At 38.1% G+C, this 10,341-nt stretch overlaps 1 non-coding gene across 1 annotated transcript; it reads right to left on the reverse strand.

Annotated features, from left to right (window-relative positions):
• Positions 1 to 10,234: 10,234 nt before the first annotated feature.
• On the reverse strand, positions 10,235 to 10,341 carry LOC130942991 (small nucleolar RNA R71). Its single transcript, XR_009071532.1, has one exon. It is a non-coding gene; the product is annotated as a small nucleolar RNA R71 (small nucleolar RNA).

Genomic DNA, 10,341 nt, shown 5'->3' on the forward strand with positions numbered 1-10,341 from the left:
CAGACAGACAGGCAAAGAATAATTGGAGCTGCCCTCTATGACCATCGGACCTTAGTCAGAGGAAAGATTGTTCATACCCATCCTGACAAAATCAGGGAGATCTTTAAGCTTCCTCAACTGAAAGATGACCCAGACTCCTTTAATAGGAGAATGATAAGGGTAAACAAAGGCCTAGACAAGATTCTAGAGGATATATGCATTCCTGAAGCCAGGTGGACCACCAGCACCACTGGCATCCCAAATCACTCAAAAGAGAAGATTTCAAACCAGTTGCCAGAGGCTGGCTGGACTTCATTGGGCATTCTATATTGCCCACCAGCAACCGTTCTGAAGTTACTGTTAAAAGAGCAGTGATGATTCATTGCATCATGTTGGGAAAAGAAGTAGAAGTCCATCAACTGATCTCGTGTGAACTATACAAAATAGCAAACAAGAACTCCAAGGACGCCAGATTGGCCTATCCAAGCTTAATTTCTATGCTCTGTAGAGATGCCGGAGTGAAGATGGGAATAACTGAGTATATCTCAGTTGAGAGGCCAATCACTAAAATATTAATGGAAAGACAACAGCTGCAGGATGATCCAATCAAGAGGAGGGCACAAGAATTCCTCCCAGAACTTCCTCAATTCGAATATTGGGAACATCTTGAGGCATCTATTTCCAAGTTGCAAGATGCTGTGAACCAAATAAAGGAAGAACAGAACAATCAAAGTAGCATGCTTTGCAAACTGCTTAAGGAACAAGAAGAGCAAGGGCGTGATTTAAGGGAGCTGAAGCGCCAGAAATTAATCCTTGAAGGACCAAGCACCCCACAGATCAAAGGAACATCCACTTCCCAAAACACAGGTTGTTGAGTTCTAATTTTAGCTTTAACTCTGTGATAGTGTTATTATAGAAATTTACCTTAGAAGTTATACAGTAGTAGTAGTAGTAATTAGCATATCTATTCTGGTTTTATTTCCAATTAAGTTATAATTTATTTTTCTCATCATCATCAAACATGAATAAAATAGTAGATTTTTAGAATAAAGAAGTAATTTATATTTTTCGAGTTCTTAATAATAAAAATTATAATTAATTATATGTGGTGGTAATACTTTTTGTTCTCTGAATGAATGCTTGAACAGTGCATATTTTATCCTGAATTTTACGAATGTTGGCTCCTGAAAGAATGAGGAACACGAAAAATATTATTGATGATCTGAAAAATCATGAATTTGATTCTTGAAGCAAGAAAAAGCAGTGAAAAAAAAATTACAAGGAATCATTGGGCCAAGAAAAGGAACAAAAGCCAATGGCCCTTAAAACCAAAAGGCAAGGGTGAAAAGGATCCAAGGCTTTGAGCATCAGTGGATAGGAGGGCCCAAGGAAGTAGTTCCAGGCCTAAGCGGCTAAATCAAGCTGTCCCTAACCATGTGCTTGTGGCATGCAGGTCCAAGTGAAAAACTTGAGACTGAGTGGTTAAAGTCGTGATCCAAAGTAAAAAGAGTGTCCTTAAGAGCTATGGACACCTCTAACTGGGGACTTTAGCAAAGCTGAGTCACAATCTGAAAAGGTTCACCTAGTCATGTGTCTGTGGCATTTATGTATCCGATGGTAATACTGGAAAACAAAGTGCTTAGGGCCACGGCCAAGACTCATAAAGTAATTGTGTTCAAGAATCAACATACTACATTAGGAGAATCAATAATACTATCTGAATTCTGAGTTCCTATGGATGCCAATCATTCTGAATTTCAAAGGATAAAGGGAGATGCCAAAACTGTTCAGAAACAAAAAGCTACAAGCCCCGCTCATCTAATAAGAATCTGAGCTCCATTTAAAAACTCTGAGATATTATTACTTCTTACTTTCTTTTCATCCTATTTTATTTATCTAGTTGCTTGAGGACAAGCAATAGTTTAAGTTTGGTGTTGTGATGAGTGGATATTTTATACGCTTTTTGGGGGTAATTTCATGTAGATTTTAGTATGTTTTAATTAGTTTTTAGTAGAATATCATTAGTTTTTAGGCAAAAATCATATTTCTGGACTTTACTATGAGTTTGTATGTTTTTCTGTGATTTCAGGTATTTTCTAGCTGAAATTGAGGGAGCTGAGCAAAAATCTGAGTTAGGCTGAAAAAGGACTGCTGATGCTGTTGGATCCTGACCTCCCTGCACTCGAAATGGATTTTTTGGAGCTACAGGAGTCCAATTGACGCGCTTTCAATTGGTTTGGAAAGTAGACATCCTGGGATTTCCAGAAATATATAATAGTCCATACTTTGCGCGAAGATAGATGACGTAAACTGGCATTCAACGCCAGTTTCATGTTGCAGTCTGGCATCCAGCGCCAGAAACAAGTTACAAGTTGGAGTTCAACGCCAGAAACAGGTTACAACCTGGCATTGAACGCCCAAAACAGCCCAGGCACGTGAGAAGCTTAAGTCTCAGCCCCAGCACACACCAAGTGGGCCCCAGAAGTGGATTTCTGCACTATCTATCATAGTTTACTCATTTTCTGTAAACCTAGGTTATTAGTTCACTATTTAAACAACTTTTAGAGACTTATTTTGTACCTCATGACATTTTTAGATCTGAATTTTATACACTTTGACGGCATGAGTCTCTAAACTCCATTGTTGGGGGTGAGGAGCTCTGCAGCGTCTCAATGAATTAATGCAATTGTTTCTGTTTCTCCTTTAAAACATGCGTGTTCCTATCTAAGGTATTCATTTGCGCTTAATTATGGAGAAGGTGATGATCCGTGACACTCATCACCTTCCTCAATCCATGAACGTGTGCCTGACAAACACCTCCGTTCTACATCAGATTGAATGAGTATCTCTTAGCTTCCTTAATCAGAATCTTCGTGGTATAAGCTAGAACTGATGGCGGCCATTCTTGAGGATCCGGAAAGTCTAAACCTTGTCTGTGGTATTCCGAGTAGGATTCAAGGATTGAATGGCTGTGACGAGCTTCAAACTCGCAATTGCTGGGCGTGATGACAAACGCAAAAGGATCAATGGATCCTATTCCAACATGATCGAGAACCAACAGCTGATTAGCCGTGCTGTGACAGAGCATCTGGACCATTTTCACTGAGAGGATGGGAGGTAGCCACTGACAATGGTGATTCCCTACATACAGCTTGCCATGGAAGGAGCCTTGCATTTATGAAAGTGAGTAAGCATTATGTTGCAGGGATTCAGAGGACAAAGCATCTCCAAAAACCCCAACATATTCTCTATTACTGCACAACAAGTAACTATTTCACACTCTTTTATTTTTCTAATAATTTCAACTGATAATTTTAATTAATATCCTGACTAAGAATAATAAAATAAACATAGCTTGCTTCAAACCAATAATCTCCGTGGGATCGACCCTTACTCACGTAAGGTATTACTTGGATGACCCAGTGCACTTGCTGGTTAGTGGTACGAAGCAGCGTTAAATAGTCCATTAATATTGGCATACACAATTTCGTGCACCAGCATCAATGTCTTTAGGTTGAAATTCAAGCCAAGTTTCTGTGGTGTGTATGTGTTGAGGAGAGGCTTGAGTTAGTAAGTCTGAGGGGTGCTTCACCACCCAATACCTTGAGCCAAATTAGTTGGGATGTTGCCTGAAAACTTACCATAAAGAGCTGCCTCAACACAGAACACTAAGCTTCAAATAAAGAATAAGTTTCTAGCAAGAAAAATAAAAAAGTAAGCACCAAGGATCAAAGAATAAAAAGGGTTCATAGAAGCATCTGAGTTAGTCCTTAAGGGGATGTTGTGGCCTGGAAATCAATAACTGTTAAGCTTCAAAGATATCTTGCATGAAACCTCATGAACCAAGGATTAAATGTCTTCCAATAAGGACCTATATCCCTCTCTATTTTCATTGATTCTTCTTATGTTTTACTGCTTGCTTGGGGACAAGCAAGATTTAGGTTTGGTGTTGTGATGCATAGGCATCTTAGGCTAGTTTCATAAGCCTTTTTCATTTATTTTGACTTGGTTTCATGAACTTTCTTAGGCAATAAGTAAGCATTTGAATGAGAATTGCATGCATGCCTTGATTCAATCAAACATTGTAAATTATATGCATTTTCATGAGATTTATGCAAGAACTACTTGATGCTATGAATGATACAATATCTTGTGATTATGGCAAGGCTTTGATGCATTTTTTTGGTTGATGATAGGTGAGGAGAAGGGCAGAGAAGAAGTAGAGGAAGCAACGTTGGTGGCCAACTGGTGGCCAAAGTTGGCTCACCAACGTTGCCATAAACGTTGCCAAGGAAGGAGCAAGCAACATTGGTGGCCAAAGTTGGCTCACCAACGTTGCTATGAATGTTGTTAAGAAGAAAGCAAGCAACGTTGGTGGCCAAAGTTGGCTCACCAACGTTGCTAGCAAACGTCGACAAGGAGAGGAGAGTGATGAGAGAACTTTTGCGTAGTCTAGAATTCAGAATAAATTCCCGTTGCAAGTATAGCTCCTAAACCAACAAAAGTCCTTTCATACAAACGTTTTGGTTGTCACAAGTAACAAACCCCTTTAAAATTGATAACCGAGTATTTAAACCTCGAGTCGTCTTCTCAAGGAATTGCAGGGAGGTATGTTCTTATTATTGGTTATGCAAAAGTGTGTTTGGGGTTTTGGATTAAGGTAAAAGGTATGTTGAATGACACTTAAAATAAAATAATAATAACTGTAAAATAAACTCTTGGCAAAGTATGAAAATTCGGAAGTCCTATCCTAGTTATCCTTATCAATTGTGATGAGAATTGGAGTGTTCTCCCACTTTGTTAACCTCTAACTATGAAGGTAAGTTAAGCAGATGAATTAATTCCAATTTTCAATCAACAATGAGTTTAATAACTCAAGAGTCACCAACTAATCAACCAAAGCCAAAAGGGAAAATATCTAAATTAAATTAAAAGCATCCATATAAATAAAACAATCATAAACTGAAATACCTCAAATAACATTAATTAAGAAAATCAATCCAAACATAAAGAGTTCATAAACTAAATTGGGAAAATATATAAAAGGAATATTGAACCTGTAATTGAAGAAGATGAAATCCTAATCCTAATCCTAATCCTAAGAGAGAGGAGAGAACCTCTCTCTCTAAAAACTACATCTAAAACTAAAATTATGAATTATGGGAGCATGATGATGAATGGATGCATTTTCCAACTTTATAGCCTCTAATCTGTGTTTTCCGGGCCAAAAACTGGGTCAAAATAGCCCAGAAATTGCCCCCTATGTATTCTGGTACGTTCAGGTCGCGGGCAAGTGACGCGGAGGCGTCGCCCACGCGGCCGCGCGGATTGAAGTTCACAGATGTGACGCGTCCGCGTGGATCACGCGTTCATGTCACCTAGCGTCAGGGCAACTATGGTATATTATATATCAAATCGAAGCCCCGAACGTTAGCTTTCCAACGCAACTAAAACCGCGTCGTTTGGACCTCTGTAGCTAAAGTTATAGCCGTTTGAGTGCGAAGAGGTCAGGCTGGACAGCTTAGCAATTTCTCCAACTTCTTGTATTCCTTCCACTTTTGCATGCTTCCTTTCTATCCTCTGAGCCATTCCTGCCCTGTAATCTCTGAAAACACTTAACACACATATCAAGGCATCTAATGGTGATAAGAGAGGATTAATAATAAGCAAATATAAGATCAAAGAAGCATGTTTTCAATCATAGCACAAAATCAGGAAGGAAAATGTAAAACATGCGATTAGTATGAATAAGTGGGTAAAGAGTTGATAAAATCCACTCAATTGAGCACAAGATAAACTATAAAATAGTGGTTTATTAGAGAGCAACGTTGGTGGACAAAGTTGGCTCACCAACGTTGCCCACCAGCGTCCCAAGCATCATAAGCAACGTTGGTGGCTCAAAATTGTCTCACCAACGTTGTCTCACCAACGTTGCTCACCATCATTCCAAGCTTGACATGCAATGTTGGTGGCCAAAGCTGGCTCACCAACATTGGTGTGCCAACGTTACCCAAAGTTGGCTCACCAACGTTGGTGTGCCAACGTTACCTAAAGTTGGCACACCAACCTCTTCAATAAATCTTCAAGTTGGACCTAGAAAAAGTGCTAGTGTGCGTACGCACAAGGAGGAACGTTGGTGCACCAACGTTGGTGAACAAACGCCGGTGACAACATTCTTAAAAGATTTTAAAGGGAGCGTTAGCCACCGTTTATGCACAAACGTTGGTCACTAACGCCAACACCAACTTTCATTCCAAATGGCACCCATGCAAGCTTGTGAACGTTAGTGAACTAACGTCCTTGTCAACGTCACAAAGAGGCGCTCCTAACTTGCTTCAACTAAGGGCAAACCCCACATCCAAAGACTTGAAGATTGATTTGGAAAGTGTATAAATAGGATAGAATTTGAAGTAGAAAAAAGGCTGGGAAGCAGGGACCCTAATTGGGAAACCCTGAAATCATTTTCTTTGTACTTTCTTTTAGTTTCATGTACTTTTCTTTTCCTTTTTGTTTTGCCGAGCAATGATGAACTAAACCTCCATTTCATTAGGGGGAGGAGCTTTATTGTAATTCACATGATCGAATGAAATTCTTCTTCTTCTCAATCCGCTTATTGTAGATAAAGAATATCTTCTATGTTGATTGTGATTCACTCACTCCGGAAGGGGGTTTGAATCTATTAAATGCCTATGTGAGCCTCGGAAGGGGAATCATAGACATTAGAATTGAAGCTCTATCCTTCACAATTCTCTTGATCAACACTATTCGGGAGGAATTGAGGTCTTGAGAATTTGTGTGGCTTATGGATAAGAGAATGTGCTTAACCTCTTCTCATGATAATTAGATGAAGGAATTGGCAAATTAATTGTGTTTAGAGAGATTGGGTTGCCGAGGAATTGGGACTCAATCAATTACAATATGCCATAGATCTACTTCATATGATTGAGAATGAAGTTGAGATCCATTGATTCATGATGGATTATAATATCTTCAATCCCTAATAAATCTTTCTCTTTGATATTCTTTATTTAGATTGCTTTGATTTATTGCTCTCTTTATTCCCAGCACCCAAGACCCTTTACAATTCATGTAATTTAATTTTCATTTTCATTTACATTCTTGCCTTTACTTTCTTGCAATTTAAGATTCAGCCCATTTACATTTCTTGCCATTTAAGTTTCTATCATTTACTTTTCAACATTTAATTTTCTAGTACTTTACATTCTGTACCATTTTAGTTTGTGTCCTTTATTTTCTAGCATTTAAATTTCTAGTATTATATTTTATTATTTTACTTTCTTGCGATTTACATTCTGTCCATTAAATTTTACCAAACTTCTTTCAATATTCGCTTGACTAGACTTAGCACCCAACTAAAGTTGCTTGATTCATCAATCCCTGTGGGATCGACCTCACTCTTGTGAGTTTTACTACTTGATGCGACTCAGTATACTTGCTGGTAGTTAAGGCGAATGTGTTTTCCGTCCATCAATCCGGCAATAAACGTGATGAATCTATATTTGATGGTAATTTTTGGTTGGAATTGAGTGGATTTTATAATGCAAACCTACATTTATTTCCTTAAATAGCATGTTTTTGAGTTTTCCTCCTAAATTGTGCTTGATTATGGAAACATGCTCTTTTGTGCTTAATTTAGTCAATTTTATTCCATTTGCATTCCATTCGATGCCTTGATGTTTTTGGTGAGTGATTTCAGATGTAATAGGTAGGAATGGCTTGGTAAGAATGGAAGAGAAGCATGCAAGAAGGTGGAAATATGAAGAAAACAAAGGAGAAAAGCTTTGCGAAGTGTGCGTGCGCACACCATCTTGTGCGTACGAACAACCTGAGATTCGGCCAAGTATGCGTACGCACACACCTATGCATACGCACAGGTAGCAGCATGTGCCTTCATTTAAAATTCACATGGCTCGCGTTTGGAAGGGTTTGGAGGCTCAAATCTGATGGCCTAGAGCTCATATTAGAAGGGCAACACTTGAGGAAACATACATATGATTAGGAGTAGTGTTAGATAGTTTTAGGAGGCTTTTGGTTTAGTTTTTCTCTAAGTTTTCTCTCAACTTTCTTAGGATTTTCATTAGGGTTTATATTCCAAGTGCTATTTCCATTTCCGATCTTGGATTTTTGCTTGCCTCCATTGTAATTATTTTTTAATTGCTCTCTTTTATTGCTACATTTTTTATACTCTTTCTTGTAGTTAAAGACATATTGTTAATATATATACCTTTTGCAATTTTTATTTTTTGTTGATGAATTTGATGATTGATGATTATTATATGCTTGGTTGAGTTAGTATTGTTGCTTTTGATCATTTCTTGCTTATAGTTTCAAGCATTTTCTCAATTTTGTCATGATTTGTGTTTATGACCACCAAGTGTTTGTGGAAATGTCAATTTTGATTATTAGGTAATTCCACCTCTTTGCTCGGGAAAAATGAGCATGTGGGTTCCTAGAGTTGGAATGTCCAACATTTAGTGATAATTCTTGGATTGTTAATTGTTCTTGTTTCCACCAACACTAACTTGTTGCTAAGATAATTAGCAAGTGAGTTAGGATTTGTGGATTAAGAATAATTATGCTCACTTGACCTATCCTTCGATATTAAGGGTTAACTAAGTGAGATTAATCCATCATAATTATCATAGTTGTGGTTACAACAAGGAAAGGATCCCCTAGTTCATTCCAAGCCAAGAAGCCATTTATGCTTTGAACCACACACACACACACATCAATCACTTTTACATCTTACTTGTTCATATTACATAGCTAGTTCTTTAATTCCTTTATTAGTTTATTAATTGTTCTTGTTTCCACTAACACTAACTTGTTGCTAAGATAATTAGCAAGTGAGTTAGGATTTGTGGATTAAGAATAATTATGCTCACTTGACCTATCCTTCGATGTTAAGGGTTAACTAAGTGAGATTAATCCATCATAATTATCATAGTTGTGGTTACAACAAGGAAAGAATCCCCTAGTTCATTCCAAGCCAAGAAGCCAGTTATGCTTTGAACCACACACACACACACATCAATCACTTTTACATCTTACTTGTTCATATTACATAGCTAGTTCTTTAATTCCTTTATTAGTTTATTAATTGTAATTTTATGTGTTGTTTTATTCCTTTAATTGTTCATCTCTTTATTGAAAATTCCTTGGTTGTCACAACTGAAATTGTGCACTTGTTGTCACATTCTTCTTGGGAAGACGACCCGGGATTGTACTCCTAGATTTAATTGGTTTTACATTGTGACATATCTAATCTAAACTTTGGTTGTGAGTCGCCTTGTCGGATGGAACTATACATGCAACGTTGAATTCCATCTTTCTTCCCTCTTCGGAGAAAGAGATTTCCTAATCGATGACCCGGCGCACACCAAATTTTTGGCGCCTTGCTAGGGAGATTAGTGTAATGAGTGCTATAATTTTGGTTGTTGTGAATATGTGAATACTGTGAATACTAGAATTTTGGTTTGTTATTTGATGCTAATTGGTAGTTGGCGTCTCTATCTAAATAGTTTTAGTAGTTATTGACTATTAGGTTGTTTTCATTTATTTTCTTATTCTTGTTTTGCTCTTGATGTGCATGATTTCATTGATTCCTCAGTTGAATGACACGGTCGCTTCCAGACCCGAGCTTGGCCCCTTTTGACCTTGAAATAGAAAGGACTTTAATACATCTTAGGCAAGCTCGATGCCGGTTAACATTTGTGCATAGTGAATTGGACTCTCTTGAAGAGCAACCCGATTCACCATCACCTTCTAACTGTGATTCTCATTCTTCACTAAACGAAGGAACCTTGTATTCTTCCGTTGGAAGTACTGAAATTTCTGTGAGGGAATTAGGTGACAACAATGTGGCGGCACCACCCAGAGAATTACTCTAAAGGAGGCCGGATCCCCGGATATCACTTTGCAACCGCTACAAGTTCGGTACCTAAATTTAGATGACAACTTCGAGCTCAAAATGGGTATGATCAACTTGCTTCCAAAATATCATGGGTTGTCCGGTGAAGATCCCCTCAAGCACTTGAAAGATTTTCAAATTGTCTGCTCTACTACAAGAAGGCATGGCTCGGATGAGATAGCGGTCATCGTCTTTGCTTTCCCTTTCTCTTTAGAAGGGAATGCAAAAGAATGGTTTTACACTCAATATGAGGAATTGATTTCTAATTGGGATTTGTTGCGCAAGGAGTTTCTCGAAAAGATGTTCCCACCTCAAAAGATGGATCGCCTAAGGAAGGAAATTTCATGTATTATGCAAAGGGATGGAGAAACCCATTATGAATATTAGGAAAGGTTTAAGAAGTTGTTGGAATCTTGTCCTCACCACCGCAT

Source organism: Arachis stenosperma, chromosome 7, assembly GCF_014773155.1.
Source record: "Arachis stenosperma cultivar V10309 chromosome 7, arast.V10309.gnm1.PFL2, whole genome shotgun sequence".
NCBI lineage: Eukaryota > Viridiplantae > Streptophyta > Magnoliopsida > Fabales > Fabaceae > Arachis > Arachis stenosperma.